Genomic DNA, 17,058 nt, shown 5'->3' with positions numbered 1-17,058 from the left:
GTTAGTAGAGTTTCGTCAACGGCTCATCGACAGAGTCCTCGTGAGTGGACACCCTTTAAAGCAGGAGCCACAGTCGTAGAGATGTCGTGAAGAAAATGTGAATTCATCAGGACAGCAGCTTCGAATTCTGCGGTGCTCGTCCAAGATTGATCGTGTATGTCCTGCATGGATGAGGCATGCGGTGCACCTTGATGACAGAGTTCGGTGCGGCAAAGAGATCTCAGTGACGAGCGTAGGCCCGGCAGCAGGCGTTGGGGGTCGGCATTGGCGTCGACGATCGGAACTCTACCACGGCTGAATCTTCACTCGTTGCCGTCTTTGTGGACTTTGGGCAGCAGGAAACCCACCGGCAGATTCTCCTCGGTCGTCGCGACCATGATTTGGTCTGGCGGGAAAAAGCGGTCAACTATGATGGCAAAAGAGTTATTGGTTTAAATGTTCTTAGGCAATTGTGGAGTGTTGCGGCTCAGGTCGACGAGGTCACTGCGATCCTCTGAATCCCGGCCGACGGTGATGGACGTTGACGGCCAGGGTGCCTTGATGAAAGTCAGCGTCTGCACGATGTTCCTTCGTAGCTCGGGGAGAGGTCTCCTAAAGAGGTCCTCTTTTGGATCATTCCGTGATAGACACGGCAGCTTTTGGATTTTGTCGAAGGAGAGCAGCAGCAAACCTTCTTCCAGCTGGGCTTCAAGGATAAGCAGTGTCAAGTTTCAACTTCAGCTTCTGAACAATTCTGGTAAGTGAGAGGTCCCCAGATAGACAGTTCTGTCCCTCATTCACACTGCTGAGCCAGGCTCAGTCAGCCAATCAGTCAGAAGGGCATTCATACAGGCAGACAGCCAATCAGGCAACCAGTCGGGCTCACAGTGCATTCAGGCCATTAACTTCCACCTAGACACTCACAAGAAGGAATGTGTATTGGGGCAAGCACCCAGCATTTCAGCCTTGCACACACAGTGCATTGTTGTCAGTTTCAGGCAGGGTTGTCTCATTCTTTGTTTCATACACACAGATACCAGATACCCATAACATGGAATGCATATTGGTCACACACTCCATTCACCCAGATCCCACCCCAAGGGTGTACCCACAACATACAGTCACTGGGAAGGCTCCAGCCAGTCTGGCCTGGACTTCCCCACCAAACCATATATGTTTCTTCCACCAAACAACCAGTCAGGGGAAGGGACAGAGTCTGGGCTTCCCAGGACTTTGGGAAAACAAGGTAACAGGTAATAGAAACCAAGAGGCCACAGGGGCCATCTTGTCCCCTATCAGGAATCAACTGATTCCAATGGCAGGGCCTGGGTATCCCAAAATGGAGGACGCTCAGGGCACCTGTCATTTCAGCATGGAACCGCCACCAGCCCATACCCTGCTCTGTGGGCCACACACAGGTGCCCAAAATCATACACTAGGGGTACCATAGGGTGCCATAAGGGTCCCAAGGGTCTCTATTCACCACCACCAAAAAGTGGAAGAGCTGCACTGCGCGAAGTCCAACATGGACTCCTGTGTAGAAAATAACACAGAACACACATAAGGGAGTACAGGGCAAGGACATGGAGGCCCTGTCCCTCCAATGCATTTCCAGCATCACAGTCAACACCCCAGACTGAGGTTAGGGTAGTCTAATCTCCCACAAGATTGACACCCTCGTCCAGACAGTCAACATACCTTCTGGTAAGGCCATCTGCATTATCATGACTCTTTCGTGGTCTATGCTCAATGGTGAAGTCTAGCCCTTGCAGGCTAATGGGCCACCTGAGCAGTTTCAGGTTTTCACCCTTCATCTGCATAAGCCATTTTAAGGGCTTATGGTCTGTTTGGACCTTGAAGGTAGACCCTGTAAGGTAGGGCCCAAAACGCCTAAGGCTCCAAACTATACTGAAACATTAATTTTTAACAGTAGCCCACCTAGGTTCTCTACCTTTTATTTGCCTAATGATTAATATGATAGGATGTTCCCTCCCTTTGTCATCTAATGTGAACAAGACAGCTCCAATTCCGGTGTCACAGGTGTCAGTTTGAACAATAAAGGGTTTGCTGTAATCAGGCGCACACAACACAGGTGCCCTACACAGATTTTCCTTCAGGCCAATAAAGGCCCTCTGGCAGTCTTACGTCCAATTAACCTTCCTCGGTTGCTTGGGTGAAGTCAGAGCTGTCAGAGGGGCAGCAATGGTTCCATAGTCCGCCATGAAGTTACGGTAATAACCAGCAAGGCCCAAAAAAGCTCTCACTGGAGTTTGAGTAGTGGGAGTCTCCCAGTCATGTACATCCTGTACCTTACTGGGGTGAGATTGGATTCAGTCCCCTCCTACCTCATGACCAAGGTAAGTGACTTTACCCTGAGCTATCTGGCACTTGGTGGCCTTCATAGTGATGTTAGCCCTACGTAAGGCCTGCAACACACGATCCAAATTAGTCAAATGCTCTTCCCAGGTGGAACTGTAGACAGCAATGTCGTGGAGGTCGGCCACACAAAAGGCCTCCAGCCGACTGAGTGCATGGTTGACTAATCTTTGGAAGGTAGCCGGGGCATTCTTCCACCTAAAAGCCATGACTCTAAACTGGTAGAGCCCCACAGGTGTTGAGAACACAGTTTTTTCCTTGGCCTGGTCCGTCAGAGCTAATTGCCAATAGCCTGAGGTAAGGTCAAAGGTGCTTACAAATTTGGCAGCACCTATGGTGTCCATGAGCTCATCAGCCCTCGGCAATGGGTCATGTCAGTCTTGGTGACGGCATTGACTCCTCTGTAGTCCACACAGAACTCCCAATCCTTGGCACCTGCCTGGGAAGTTTCCTTGGGGACAAGGACTACTGGACTGCATCAGGGACTGGTTGAGGGTTCAATTACACCCAGATCCAACATCTTGGCGACCTCAGCCTGGATGTGCTTCTTCACAGTATCTGACATCTGATAGCATCTGCTTTTGACAGGTACACTGTCACCAGTATCGATTTCGTGCCTACACTACGAGGTGAGGCTTGGTGTCAGTGAGAACAGAGGGGCATACTGCTGGAGCAAAGCCCTGCACGCCCTCTGCTGCTCTGGTGTCAGATCTGGAGAGAGATGTACTCCCTCCAGTGAGCCATCCTGAGGGTTGCTATGCAGCAAATCAGGAAGGGGCTCACTCTCATCCTCCTCTTGCTGTGAAGCTAGCAGAAGGCATGAGGCTTCCTCTCACATGTGTAAAGTCTTGAGCCTGTTAATGTGGAATACCTGAGGGGCTACCCCAGGGACTCATGTGTCAACCAGATAGTTGACTTTGCCCAAGATGGCAAGTGGATGGAACGGATGGAATGGATGGAACGGATGGAGTGGATGAAACAGATGGAACGGATGGAGCAGATGAAATGAAGTGGACAGAGTGACAGAGTGGCTCGAATTAGATTACTTGAATGGAACTGGATGACATGGATAGAACTGGACGATTGGATAGAAATAGGTGGTACTGGATGGAACTGGATGAAACGAACGGAATGGATGGAGTGGATTGAGTGACCTAATGGATGGAGTGAATAGAATCACATGATATTGATGAGACTAGACAGAGTAGCTAGAACTGGATGGAATAGATTGAACTGGACTGAGTGGACGGAACTGGACAGAGTGGATGGAACTGGACAAAGTGGATAGAAATGGACAGAGTGGATAGAACTGTTGCCATATGTACCTCCTCAGCCCTCCGTGATCCTATCAACAAGCCCTGATTGGCTCCCTCTGCTGTTAAGAGGCCAATCAGGACACCAGCTAGGCGTGAGCCGGCCTCCGTGAGAAGGCATCGTGAAAAGGCTCAGGTCCTGACTGAACTGACCGAGCTGCAGGCTGCACCAGGACATTAAGCCCCATTACCATTAGTCTTGTTTACTGCCCTACTTGTCATGCCCCTCTGGTTCGTGAGCCTATCCAGACTATCCACAGCCTGGACCTGGCCCTCGCAACACACCAGACTTCATTGGTGCTCCGTCGCCGCACTCTATCCCATTGAGGTAACTTACATGTGAACATTGATTACCTGTAACTTGCAACTGTGATCCCATCTGTCCCATTTATAGTAACATTTGATAACTGCTCCCAAGTTATGCCGCATGCTATCTAAACCCAGCCACCTGCTGCATCACCACTTGTCAGCTATACTCATTGCATTGTCCTACAGTTGTTCATGCACATGCATTTACATGCTACTACTTTGTATTTTGATAGTTGCATTTAGCTATTTAAATGTGCACTGCCATTGAAAGTTGCATTTAGCCAGCTACTATTTTGTATTTTGATAGATGCATTTAGCCTGCCTCGACACTGTATTTTGATAGTTGCATTTAGCCTGCCCCTTACACTGTATTTTAATAGTTGCATTTAGCCTGCCACTACACTGTATTTTGATAGTTGCATTTAGCCTGTCACTACACTGTATTTTGATAGTTGCATTTAGCCTGCCACTACATTGTATTTTGATAGTGTCGCATTCATCTATCTATGCGATACCTAGTAGCCACTCGCCCTCCTTCTGATTGTTGCATACTCCTCCCAGATCAGCCTCGCCATTTGATTTCCACACCCCACTTACGGCCAACAAAATGACCTACCAGGCATCTACTCAGTACTGCTGAGAGTAATTCTCCACCTTATTAATTCTTCCAGTGATCCCAGCTTTGCCTTTAGCTTGGCCTCCATAAGCACCATTCCATCACCCTCCATTATGCCCTACATCACAACCACTCTGCCCTACTCCTCCATACCATGAATCCTCCCTGCGAGAAATACTAGACTACGTACCTAAACTATTCGAGCCTCGAGCCAGGGACGCCATCCAGTCTAAACTGACTAACCGCTCCCCAACTAAGCATACGATCACTCTCACCAACCCTCCTTTGGAAAGACCCAAGCATAGCCCAACCAATACTATGACCAAGCATAAGGCTCAGAACACGGACTCCAGACCTACCCACACAAAAAGTACTGTCTCGCCCATAAGAGGCGCCCTAATCAATGCACGCTCTGTAGTAGCCCATGCCACAGACATAGCAGACCTCATTCGAGCAGAAGATCTAGACTTCACAGCCATTACCGAGTCCTGGTTCCATGCAGCCGCAGGCCCAGCCCTCTCGCTAGCCATCCCCGATGACTACACCATCCTCCGAGGAGATAGAACAGAATCTAGAGGTGGTGGCCTGGCCATAATTGCCAAAACACATCGCAACATTAGACTTGACTCCTCTAACCACCTCCCATCTTGTGAATCACTCACATCTAAGCTGCCTACTGCCAATTCCCAAACCATATCCATTTGCTTATTCTACAGACCTCCTGGACCCTTAGGTTCTTTTGAGGAAGACCTCACCACCATCCTCACCAATAACCTAAAAAATACCTCCCAGTGCCTCCTCCTAGGGGACTTCAACTTAGGCATTAAAGACCCCAAAGACCCCCAGGCCACCCTCATCAACAATACAATGTCAGAACTAGGCTTTACCCAAAGAGTGTCCACCCCTACCCATAATAAAGGGAGAACCCTCGACTGGGTAGCAGACCATAACTGTGTGGCCTCCATCACCGCAAACTCCCCTCAACCATGGTCTGACCACCATCTCCTTTCCTTTGCCCTCGAAGCCTCAAGCCCCATCACCAATAACGTGCTAGCTTCAGCCATCCCTACGAGAAGCAAGAAAAATAACACAGTGGAAAAATTGATCCCCCTCATCCTCACGACTCTAAACCAACTCCCAGCTACCTCCAACCCCCACGACCTCGTAGAAGGTTACAACAAAATCATGCGCTCAGCCCTAGACTCTATTGCACCGCTAAAACTAAGAAAATGCAATCCGAAAAAACACCTGAACTCCTGGTTCTGTACTCACCTTAAAGCTCTTAGATTAGAGAAACGCAAAAAGGAACAAGCCTGGAGACAATCACCCACAGACAATAACAAGCTGATTCTCAATAAAATAACTTCCACTTATAAAAAAGAAATCATAGCCGCTAAACAAGAGTCTTATAACCAGAGAATAATACAAGCCAATTCTAGTACCAAAGAATTATTCACTATCATTAAAGAGCTGGAAACACCTGTCTTAATCCCAGACACATGCGTAAAAGACAAACAATGGTGCACCAGTGTCCAAAATGCCTTGTCCAACAAAGTAGCATGCCTACAAATTAAAATTAACAACAAGAAAGAATCCATAACTAGTTGACTAATTCCTCTAACACTGCCCCGCTGCCCACAACCCAACACCCTATACCCAACCCACTTACCGGCTTCAGCTTTTCCAATGTCTCCATCCTAGAAGCGGAAAAAATCATTCTCAGCCTTAAACCATCAAACTGCAAGGGCGACCCTTGCCCTTCACAAATCATTAAAGATGCAGCAAGAGACCTCTCACCATTCATTACCAACCTCATTAACGCCTCCTTTTCTTCAGGTACCATCCCCAGCAACCTTAAAGAGTCCTGGGTCCTCCCTCTTCTCATAAAACCCTCTCTCGACCCTTCTATACCCAACAATTACAGGCCCATTACCACCGTCCCTTTCTTGCTCAAAATATTAGACAAGACAGCATACCAACAAATACAAAAATACCTCGAACAAAACCATCTCCTGGGTGTCCGGCAATCAGGCTTCAGACCCCAACATGGGACAGAAATGCCCCTTATCGATCTAAAGGCTCAAATTGACACCATGAGAGACAAAGGGAAAACTGCTTTACTGCTCCTCCTAGACTTCTCGGCAGCATTCGATCTAGTAGATCACAAAATTCTATGGAACCACTTGGACTCAGCTGCCCACTTCTCCCAAGAAGCCATCGGCTGGATCGAGTCATACCTAAGTAACAGATCTATGCGTGTCTTCTCCACCTCAGCCGCCGCCGACAGGGCTGTCAGAAGATGTGGTGAGGCCCGGGGCAAAACATTTGGTGAGGCCCCCTTACAGTTTTTTGCACTCGGCCAGCGGCGGCATATCCGCACACAGGAGACTTGAGAAATCTACCCTTCAGTTTGTGTGCAGGATCCCAAATATGGTTTATTACTACTTTCTCTACTGAAGAAAGGTTCGTGCCAGACTAACTTTTTTATCATATGAATAAATATATATAAGATGGCATGAGCTCTCTACTGCGCCACCTCCAATTCTCTGAGGGTCAATCACTTTTCCAAGCAAAGAGTTGAGGGCAGATCTCTTTCTTCGGCTGGGGCCTCCCTCTGGAAACAGCCTCCCTGCCTCGCTAAAAACGAGGAGCACCATCTCTGGTTCCGGAAGCACCTCAAGACCTGTTTATTTGCTTCTGCCTTCTTTCTTCCTCTCCCTTGCTGATCACCTGCCTGATCCATGCACTGGTCACCTGGTCAAGCTCTGAATTCGGGCCCAGATCCCTGCCTGTACGTCCTATTGCAATCCCGCACTGCCTCTTGGCTCCCCTGCACTTGTGGTCTGTATCTGTAACCCTACAGTCCCCGCTCTTGCTCGTATTGTCCACCCGTTGGCTACACTTATGAGTACTCACACTTGCCACCAGTTGGCTGCACTCTTGTTTCTACTTTGTTCCTGCACTTCTGCATCCTACCCCACCCTCGGCACTTCTCCCCTCCCCATTCCCTGCTCTTGTACGATCTGAATGACACAAGGCCTAGTAAGATCTGTGTTTTGTCCTACTCTTTTGTTTCTCCCTCCTTGCCTTGTCGCGCCTAGAAACACTTGCGTACAGGCACGTTATAAATGCCAGATCATATAATTAAGGAGCACCCTGCCCCTGTTTGCGCATTAAAACACACATCATACACAGTGACAAATGATGTACAGTGGAGGCTGGTACATTTCTGAACTTAAGAGGCTTAAATGTTTGTTCCAATTAGTCAGGATCAACAGAGCACAGTGAGGGAGCCCAAACCAAAGGGTGGCTTGGGGGGGGGTTCTCACTCCCAAGAAAATGTTTGAAACATTGGGTTAAAAGTATGCATTTTATAGCACTTTCTTTGCAAAATTGGGTAGAAATCCACACAGTTTGCAATTGGTTTTGTATGGAAGCACATGGAAATTCCCAATAGTTGCAAATCACAAATTGTGCATAGGAACATTTTCCAATACATTTCATGCCGCCTTTCCACACGGGATATGCTAGTATAAACATATATTCATGCTGGTTGTTCTAATTATGTTGAAGCAGGCTGCATCAATATTTGCCATTATTACCATGTACGGATTCCCAACCAGTAAAAATGCCATGCCACAGAAAGTATATCCAGGCTGACTGTGTACCATAAGTGTTATTATTGGCTAGATTGGCCTACATTCAAAGTGGGCCAATTTAGCCAAGTAGTATGTTTGCTTTAACCTTGATGCATAGTCCTGTGCATCAAGAGTAAAGCAAAAAGAGCACTGGCAATGCTAACAGTTTGGGCATTTGTGTAGGCATGGTAAAGGCACTTCTGTATTGGTATTAGCTGGCCATTGATAGTGCCAGTGCAAAATGGTTTGAGTACCTGAGCAGCTAATAGCAGTGCCTCGTAAATGCCTAATACTTATACATAAGCCAAAACTGTTGGCTTTGCCAATGCTTATTTTTAAAAGAATTTCAGCGAAAGACATGCAGGGTGTTTTTAAATTGAGTGGCCAAAGGCAGACCTGATTAAGACATTTTTATTACACCAGTTACGTGTTTACAACTCCAATGAAGTCATGAACTCTTAGAAGACTCCTTTGAGGAAACACTTGCAGGCACATTGAGGGCAAAGTTTGATGGCTAGCCATGTTTAAAGCTAGCCCAAAGAGTTCCAGTGAGGAGTTGTTTTGGGTGGGGAGGACAGGGACTGGGTGAGAATGCCATAGGGATAAGCATGGCCATGAGAAGTCATTTCACTGTTAGCACCTGCATTCATATCCATACACTTTTAGGTAATTGAAATCGTGATGTGGGGTTAGCACTTGTATGCTAGGGGAGTGATTAGAAGGGAAGTGGTGACATGAGACATCTCATTCTCACAGCAGTCCTTAAGGGTGATGTTTCAGAAATGAAGGCAAGAGGTAGCTGCTTGTAACATTGAAGCTTCACCAGAATAGTCTCATTCGAAAAGTGGAAAGATTTTAGGTGCCCCCACACAAGGAAGTTTGCCCCTTCCTCACAGCTACTGACGTTCCCAACATTTGAAGTATTAGTCCCCTTTCCCCCCTGACATTTTAGCCTAGGTGCACCTCTGATGCCATGAGCCCACCCCTTAATGAAGTGGCCCCCAGGGTGGCTACATTTAGGGGTGGTGCTGAACACACACTCACAAAAAACACTTTCACCCATGCATTCAACCACCAGTTACACAACTCCATACATGCATGTATACATAAAACCAAACACAGCATTGACACAAACATCAACATGCACGCATGCATTCATACATACATACACATATACATACTAATTTAATTTAAATACACATACACACTTAACTTAAAATAAAAAAACACTTACCTTACCTCCATGCACCCTTAAAAAGCATCCACGCAGCCGACACGTAGACATGCTGCCTGACAAGAGAGAACTCCTCTCCCATCAGTCAGCGGGGTCACGCTGAGCAATGTGAACACACTGACTGACAATAGAGAACTCCTCTCCCATCAGGCAGCGTGGTCACGCTGAGCAACGTGGACACACTGACTGACAAGAGAGAACTCCTCTCCCATCAGTCAGCGTGGTCACGCTGAGCAACGTGAACACACTGATTGACAAGCGAGGAGTCCTCTCTAATCAAGATGAACACACTGACTGACAGGAGAACTCTCCTGTCAGTCAGCGTGGTCATGCTGAGCAACGTGAACACACTGACTGACAAGAGAGAACTCCTCTCCCATCAGTCAGTGTGGTCACACTGGCAACATAACACACTGACTGACAAGAGAGAACTCCTCTCCTGTCAGTCAGCATGGTCATGCTGAGCAACGTGAACACTGACTGACGAGAGAGAACTCCTCTCCCATCAGTCAGCGTGGTCACACTGACAACATGAACACACTGACTGACAAGAGAAAACTCCTCTCCTATCAGTCAGCGTGGTCATGCTGAGCAACTTGAACACACTGACTGACAAGAGAGAACTCCTCTCCTGTCAGTCAGCATGATCACGCTGACATGAACATACTGACTGACAGGAGAGGAGTCCTCTCCCATCAGTCAGTGTGGTCACACGGACAACATGAACACACTGACTGACAAGAGAGAACTCCTCTCCCATCAGTCAGCGTGGTCACACTGACAACATGAACATACTGACTGACAAGAGAGAACTCCTCTCCTGTCAGTCAGCATGATCACGCTGACATGAACATACTGACTGACAGGAGAGGAGTCCTCTCCCATCAGTCAGTGTGGTCACACTGACAACATGAACACACTGACTGACAAGAGAGAACTCCTCTCCCATCAGTCAGCGTGGTCACACTGACAACATGAACACACTGACTGACCAGAGAGAATTCCTCTCCTGTCAGTCAGTGTGGTCACGCTGAGCAACCTGAACACACTGACTGACGAGAGAGAACTCCTCTCCCATCAGTCAGCGTGGTCACACTGACAACATGAACACACTGACTGACAAGAGAGAACTCCTCTCCTGTCAGTCAGTGTGGTCACGCTGAGCAACGTGAACACACTGACTGACAGGAGAGGAGTCCTCTCTTGTCAGTCAGCGTGTCCACGTTTTCAGCTGAATGACGGGAGGCAGCAGAGCTCACTTCTGAGCCCTGCTGTCTCCCATTATTTTGCTGTTTGTTGCGGAGCCAAACGGCTTCACAAGAAACAGCAAAATCATTGCAGGGGCAGCACAGTCCCCCGTGTGAATAAAGGACACGGGAGACTGTGCTGCCTTCCACTTAGGAGAGGGGGGCGCGAGGCCCCCAGCAAGCGCGAGGCCCGGGGCAGTTTGTCCCCCCTGGACCCCCCTCGTGACGGCCCTGGCCGCCGACCCCATCCCCATCACATGTGGAGTCCCTCAGGGATCTTGTGTCTCCCCCACACTGTACAACGTGTTCACGAAGCCCCTGTTTGATGATCTCGATGGCCTGGGTATCACCTACACGAATTATGCCGATGAAACCCAGATCCTCATCCCGTTGACGGGAGATTACAACCATGATTTGGCCTTGGTGAACGGGGTGTACCTCATCATCCTGGCTTGGCTGGCCTCTCATAGTCTATGCCTGAATGATGAGAAGACTGAACTCATCATCCTCGGTTACACCCCCAACGTAACCAAATTGGATCACAAATACATCAGCTTCATTATTGACGGGAACCCGATCAAGGTAGCCAAAGAAGTGAAAACATTAGGAATATACATTGACTCCTCCCTCTCCTTCCACAAATAGGTTAGCTCCATGGCATACTCCACGGCCTACACATGTAAGCTAATAAGAGAAGCCAAACCCCTCCTATCCTCACAGAGTTGCATCACTCTAGCCAGAGCCCTTGTACTATCAAAATTGGACTACTGCAACACCCTCCACGTAGGAGCCAACAAACAGGTTACTAACAAAATCCAGACGCTGCAAAACAATGCTCTCAGAGCAGCGCTCAGCATCACCAAGGCAGAACCTATTTCCAATATGAGGAGAACCCATAATTGGCTCACCACTACAGACAAAATCCTGCTAAAAGTAGCCTCCCTAACACACAAATGCCTCAACAATGCTGCCCCCCGCTACTTAGTCGACAGAATAAGTGGATACACCCCTAACAGACCTACCAGAACTTCAAATGCAAATTTGCTCACAGTTCCCAGGTTCAAACGAACCAAAATGGGCGGCAACAGCTTCCAGGTGAAAGCAGCCCAACACTGGAACTCCCTACCACCTTCTCTAAGGACACCTCAATCCTACACCCACTTTAGACGTAACTTTATCCAGTGGATAAAAAACAATGACTGTTAATTGACTGTCTAACTTACCCTGCTTCTGTAAACTACGTAAATATGTATACCTGTAAATTGTATATCTCTGCTTCTATCGCAACTGTTTCAACCAATGTACTCACTGTAACTACTGTACAGCACTGTAACTAAGCTGAGAATAATCTTGTTTGCTCATGCGCCCTCTTACCCTCGGGTCTGCCGCGCAATATAAATGAGTAAACATAAACAAACATCTGTATCCCCCTATATACGCTATATATCTGTATCCATGTACATTTCTGTATCCCCATATATACCTGTATCGACCCTGTTGCTATATATCCGGGTGTCCAGACATTTCATCGAAAACAATTGGTCGACAGGACATTTGGTCGACGTAATTTCGTCGAAAACCAAATGGTCGAATTTTTATTTTTATTTATATATATTTATATATATATTTTTAAGGTTGTAGTTTAGGGAAAAAAGGGGGTTGGGGGGGACCCCCCCCCCCCCCAAAAAGGTGTAAAAATAAAAAAAATAAAAATTCGAGCATTTGGTTTTCGACGAAATTGGTTCGACCATTTGTCCAGTCGACCATTTTTTTTCGATCAAATGTCTGGTAACCATATATCCGTATGTTGCTTTGTATGTCCCCACCGTATCCCTGTACATATCTGTATCCCCATATATATCTGTATCGACCCTGTCGCTATATAGCCATATGCCGCTATGTATGTCCCCACCGGCCTGTCCACGTGCCTGGTCTCAGGCGCTTCTACTGATAAACACCATATCACACCACTATGCATACTCTCTACTACACACCATCATTCAACTAGAACACAGCTATACCCCTGATAATTCGGCCTAACTGTTCACTTACGAATATGACCCCACGAACACCTCATCACCCTAATAAAACACAGCTAGCTGAGAACATTCCAGCCTAGCTATTCACATAGGCGTTCCTCAGGCCTAACACAGCCAGAACCCAGTCTAGTTGTCCACCCACCAGACTGCACACATCCAACTGATATCTTCACCACCACACCTATCGCTAGAAAGCAGCTTTCAGCCAACAACTACACCAGCTGCACACATATCTGGTGCACCCATGCACCATACAACACTATCTCTCTCTACTGACTTGAACTACGGTTCCCGAGGGCGTTCAACCTACCAGCGCTTTGAGGTCATACCAATAATATATAAGGTGCTATATAAATGCCAATTAACATAACATAACATCTTGGAGATTATCCTGAAGGGTCCAGTCCACTTATCTGCCAAAGCTCAAAGCTTGGTAGGCTCAATCACAAGGATCTCCTGTCCTGGGGTCCAATCCACTTGTGAGGCCTTAAGGTCATGCCAGTACTTGTTTAATTATTGGCTTGCCTTAAAATTTGCTGTCGCCTGGCCCATCATCTGTGCCATCCTCCGTCTATGGCCTAACACATAGTCACCCACTTGCTTGGCAGGACCTGAAGGGGGGGCTTCCAAACCTGCTCTTAGTGAGGCAAGGGGGCCCCCTCATGGGATGTCCAAAGAGAAGCTCAAAGGGGCTGAAACCAACACCCTCAGGCATGGTAGGAGGAGATCCAATTTCCTCCTTCAGGACTGTTCCAAAGCACCCAGCATTCCCTTGAGAGTCTTATTGAACCTCTCAAGCAGAGCATTGACCTGGGGATGGTAGGAGGTAGAGAACCTATAGGTTACTCCGCATTCCTTCCACATCGCTTGCATGTAACTAGACATGAAGTTGGATCCTCTATCAGAGACCACTTCTTTAGGGAATCCAACTCTCGTAAAAATGCCCAGGAGAGCCCTGGCAACCACCTTGGCAGTAATGGTCTGAAAGGGTATAGCCTCAGGGTAACTGGTGGCATGATCAACCAGGACCAGGATGAACCGGTGTCCACCTAATGTGGGAGGGTCTAGGGGACCGACAATATTGATGCCAATCCTCACAAATGGTGTGCCAACCACTGGCAAAGGCTGCAGTGGGGCAATGACACTGCCTCCGGTCTTGCCAGACAACAGACAAGTGTGACAGGTCCAGCAGTGGGACTCCACTTCTACTCCCATCCGGAGCCAGTAGAAATGTGCAGAGAGCCTTTGCTTAGTCTTCTTGGTCCCAAGATGACAAGCTAAGGGCACCTAATGCGCCAACTGCAACAGGAAGGGCCTGTAAACTTGGGGTACCACCAACCTCTTGAGGGCACCAGGTTCAGGCTTAGTGGGCTCACTACAAATGAGCTCACCCTCCCAATAGATTTTGAAAGACCTAGACACTTGACCCTGTGCCTGGGCCTGTTTTCTTAGACCCTCCAGAGAGTGGCACTCCCTCACCCTTACAGAAGTCTCGCCTATAGGGCCACCCTTCAGCCAGCAGGCATTGAATGTCAGCGTGATCCTCTGGGTTGAGCATCTCTCCCGCAGGAGGGTCTTCTGGCTCTTCTCCCTCAGAAGTTGAGTCTTGGGTTACCACTGGACCCAGTCCGTACGGAGCCTGAATCCCAGTGGGCGCTGCTGAAGCAACAGGAAGAGAAGGAGCCTCCTTCTCAGAGGTGTCCTACTTGCTCTTCCGTCTTGCCTTGGGTCTCCCCTTTGGCTTGGGTACCTGACTATCAGTCAGACCTGGTGTGACCTGAGACCTAGTGACTGCAGCAGCAGTCAGGGGTAGTCCATCCAAGATCAACCCCAGCTCCACTAGATCATTCCCCAAAAAGATGTTGACAAGTACATTGTCCTGAACCAGGACGGGAAGCTTTGCTATCTTGTCTGCAATCGTGATGGTGATTAGGGCTACAGGAGATAATTTGGGAGGCCCACCAGCTAACCTGGTAGTTCTCAGAGGAACACCTACATAGTCCTCTGGCATGAGCAGGGTCCTGTCCACCACTGTCATACCTGCACCAATGCCTCTAAAACCAGTAGAAGGCTGGCCATTCAGGAGGACACGTCTAGAAAATCTGCAGGTTTTTTTGTGGGATAGTAGCCAGTACCTCTGCGTACTGGTCCCAAGCCTCCAGGGACACTTGGGAAATCTCTGCAGGAGCACCAAATGTGATTCCTGTAGAGGAGGGGAGGGCAGTGGCCTCCACCTCAGGCATGAAGCAAGGGTAGGTCAGGCGGACAGCCTGGACTCCAAGTGCCTTACCTTTACACTTGGGGGTCACCCTTCTTGTGGTCCAGAGTCCCACAGACCCAATAAGTGCCAGGAATGCGAGGTACGGTACTGGACCCACTGGGAGACAACTTTATGGTAGGAGGACCACTACTCTTACTCCCACCCCCTTAAGACTTATCCCCACTAGATTGTTTGCTGTTAGGAGAGGGAGGTTCAGGTTTACTCAACTGTGATTGCGTTTGGGACTTCTCAGACTTCTGAGAGGCCCCTTTCTCTTTGTCCTTGTCCTTCCCACTGGGTTTCTTAGGGGACAGCCGGTTAGAGACCCACTTGTCAGACAGCCTGGCCAGCTTAAAGGGATCCAAAATGTTCTGGTCAGCAAAATACTGATGCAGCTCCGGTGAACAGGTTTCAGAAAAATGCTCAAAAAACTAAAAGGTGGGACAATTCAACAAATGTTTTCACCTTGTATCCATCAATCCACCCCATCATGTTCATATGTGCAGCACTCACCCAGTCAACCCATGACACATTCTCTCTCTTTTTATATTCCCTGAACCTTTTAAGGTATTGGGTAGGTGTCTTGACAAACTAGGCAATCAAAGCAGACTCTGTGCACTCATACTGACCCCTTTCTTCCACACTCAGTTTCAGAATACAGTTATAACCAGTATGAGGCACTCCACTTAACAAACACTTAACCCAATCTCTTTTATCAACATCATGGATTCCACAAGCCGTTTCAAACGCTTCAATCCATTGGAGGATATCAGAACCCTCAACATACACACCAACCAAATCTTTCATATACTTGGTGGCAGGGGACCTGACACTCTCAACTGGTTTGGCTGAAGTCTCCACTCTAGCTTTTTCTAGCTGGATTCTCTGACATTCAGTGTCCTTGTTTTTAACTTCAAGTTCCCTATCCTTGACTATCACTTGCTGTGCCAACTCCTCCTTCTTTAGTTCAGCTTCAGTTTCCAACTTTTTGTATTCAAAGGCCAATTTGATCCTCAATAATTAAAGTCCAAGGCATTCCCTGAAGAAACAATGCTGGGTTTCAGAATAGAGGCATCAGGAGAGGTGGCACTCCCAGAAACAGATTCAATAACAACACCAGAGGCAGTGTCCTCAGTGGTTGCACCCTCCGCCCCCTTCATCAAGAGCATCACAATCAGTCCACCAAGGCAGCTATCAGCTCAGCCCTAGACTTCTCTTCAAGGTTTACCTCCCTGGCTTCACAAGCACTCTGGAGAGCCTATAAGCTCATCCTAGTCAATTTATCATTTGCAATAGATTCCATTGCTTGTAGTGAAGTTATTCTAGTACACAACTAAACCTCAAATTAATAAAGTGGGAATATTGTGTAGGTGGCAAGGTTAATCACTGATTCCTAAAACCATTAGCATCCCACCGCTGCCACCAGTGTAAAGACTGGAGGGGGTATCTGTACTTCTGCCTTTTATATGGCAGAGTATATGCACAGAGCACCCCAGCCAAGATTCTATACAGTGTAGCGAAGGACGAATAATCAAGGTGATGCAGCTGTTTTCTTAAGTACAGTGTAGTCCCCAAGTTCCCAACAAAGGAATGTCCACACACTATGTTATGTGATAACACAGTTCTTTATATAAATACGGTTCAATATATATAAACAATTGAATAACACACTCTGTACTTTGGCAAATCTAATATGGCAAATATATGCAATGTCTATGTGGTTCTCTTGCTACCAAATCACAGTTCTGTGTGAGGAACCCCCCCCCCGCCTCGGCAACCTGTAATAAAGTGTATTAATAAGCATAGTCAATTTATGTTAAAATAGTCTTGTTTCCTGGTCAAAAATGTTCCACTACCCCAATGTACTGAGTTAGTAGAGTTTTCATCAACGGCTCATCGATGGATTCCTCGTGAGTGGACTCCCTTTAAAGCAGGAGCCACAGTCGTCGAGTGTTAGGAATGCGGGACCCCGTGCTCGTATTAAGGCTCCAAGATCTTGTGTGCCATCCTCCGATCTGCAGAAAACACAGTGATTCACTGCTCCGTT

Source organism: Ambystoma mexicanum, chromosome 5q (assembly GCF_040938575.1).
Source record: "Ambystoma mexicanum isolate Mex_15411 chromosome 5q, UKY_AmexF1_1, whole genome shotgun sequence".
Classification (NCBI taxonomy): domain Eukaryota; kingdom Metazoa; phylum Chordata; class Amphibia; order Caudata; family Ambystomatidae; genus Ambystoma; species Ambystoma mexicanum.
This window is presented reverse-complemented; position numbering follows the sequence as displayed.